The sequence below is a fragment of the Otolemur garnettii genome, unplaced genomic scaffold (genome assembly GCF_000181295.1).
Source record: "Otolemur garnettii isolate 467f Iridium unplaced genomic scaffold, OtoGar3 scaffold00055, whole genome shotgun sequence".
Taxonomy (NCBI): Eukaryota; Metazoa; Chordata; class Mammalia; order Primates; family Galagidae; genus Otolemur; species Otolemur garnettii.
This window is the reverse complement of record NW_003852450.1, coordinates 9568700-9570674: the sequence shown is the minus strand read 5'-3', so window position 1 is coordinate 9570674 and position 1975 is coordinate 9568700. Positions and strand designations below refer to the sequence as shown.

At 41.1% G+C, this 1975-nt stretch overlaps 1 pseudogene; it reads right to left on the bottom strand.

Annotated features, from left to right (window-relative positions):
• Positions 1–523: 523 nt before the first annotated feature.
• Positions 524–619, bottom strand: LOC111726171 (annotated as a pseudogene).
• Between the last annotated feature and the right edge of the window lie 1356 nt (positions 620–1975).

Sequence of the window (1975 nt, the reverse complement as noted above, 5' to 3'; positions counted from 1 at the left end):
CCTGATGCAAAATTGTATTTTTAATAGTAGCAGCAATTATCATCTAATTCTTTCTCATTATAATTTGTCTGTAACAAATTTATTTAAGATCCATTAACAAGAACTCACAGTTACCAAGAAACACAAAGCTATCCAATTTAAACTTTATTATCAAAACCCATAGTATAGTGAGCACCTAATATTTTCCAGGCACTATGACATTTTAACATGTATAGTTTTACTTAAGCTCATATGTGCTTGACTTTATTATTTTCATTTTTTTACAGAGATTCAGAAAACTTAACTTACTAACATAGCAAGTGGCAGAGTTAAGAATAATCACCATCTTTCAGATGCTAAGTACTATGCTTTTATCACACACAATTCTACAAAAATACTGACATTTTCTAAATCATATGCATACATGATGTTACTATATGCAGAATACAAATAAGAACCTAAAAGTCTAAATCTAGAATATATTAATACAGCGTTATTTCCACAAACAAGTGATGCTAGAATTAGTATTATTTTGAAATGAAAAACAAATGTTAAATGCTTCACAAATTTGTGTGTCATCCCTGCTAAGGGACCCTGCTAATCTCTGTATTGTTTCCATTTATATTTGCTACTAAAGTGACATGCAATTATAAGCTTATATTTACTTTTCTGCCACATTTTCCACATCTTTTTGTCTATAGGTGATACACTTTAGAGAAATCCTTCTGCTACTGTTCCTCTTGCATCAATTCTTTGGGATATCTACTGTCTATATTCTACCAAAAATAAAGTTTTTAGGAGAGGGTGGAGCGAGATGGTGGACTGGAGACATCTTTTTACCAACCACTCACAGTAAGACAGGGGAGAGAAGATTCCAGCCACCTCTGGCTGGGGGAACCTACCCAGAGGCATCACTCCAGGGCACAATAAAAAGCAGTGGGAGAGCCAACAAGGAGCTCTTGAGCTGAGAAGGACCACACAGAAGGCAAGTTCTTGGGTATGAGCAGAGGCTGGCCAGCTGGCCCCTCCTTGGAGGACTGGAGACAGGAGCTAAAGTTTTTTGATTTTGGTCTAATCTGCTTGCTGGAACTGCCTGGGAGGGGATTGAGCAAGCCAGTGAACTTGGACAGTGGAGGCCAAGATTGACTACCGGGAGGGGTGGAATCCCAATAGCTTGGCTACAGGCAGAGTGCTGCCATTGTGGGAAGGCACCAGGAAGAACAGTCTGCAGGTCTTTGTGCACACCAGCTCTGGTGCACCTGCTGAGCTTGGGCAACCATCCTCAGGGTGAGTTGAATGGCCCCAAAACTGCCAGGAAGGCCACTTTGTTTTCAGGGGACACTATTAGAAAAGCCTCCTAAGAAAGCTGACGAGAGCTTCAGGACCCCAATCTCGTAAGGACTAAATATTGTTGAAGTGAGGAGGCCCTAACTGAGGGCAAATAAGTCAGTAAGACAGGACCAGGTCTCCCTTGCAAATAGAGAGTGGCTTCTGGACCCCATCTTATGCAGCAAGTGGGTGTTCTCTGACTCCTAACACCACAGCACCACCTGATGACCAGGCATTATATTGCAATATATATATATCAAAAGTAGACAGACTGATCCCCCCTTAAGGCCTCCAACTCAGGGTAAGGCACGAAAGTGGGCCATCCCTGTGGCTCCTTATCAAGACCATTGAAGATGAAAGTAGCCTAAAGGCAGCCCAGACAGGGTAACATCATCAAGATCATCCCTGCATGAAGAATCAGCAGGCAGGCAGGCTGAGAACTTTGAACTCCTGATCAGCAGTTAGATTACAGAAACTGGTTTTTCTGCCAAGTGGAGAGATGAAACTTGTTTTCCCTCCCCCTTTTTGAATGCATTATCAAGCCATTGTTGACAATTTATTGCACTATGCTCTTTCACTTGGGATTCTTTTTTTTTTTTTTTTGTATTTTTAAATATTTGACACCATCAAATCTCCTGTTGCGCTCTCTCTCTCTCTCTCTCTCTCT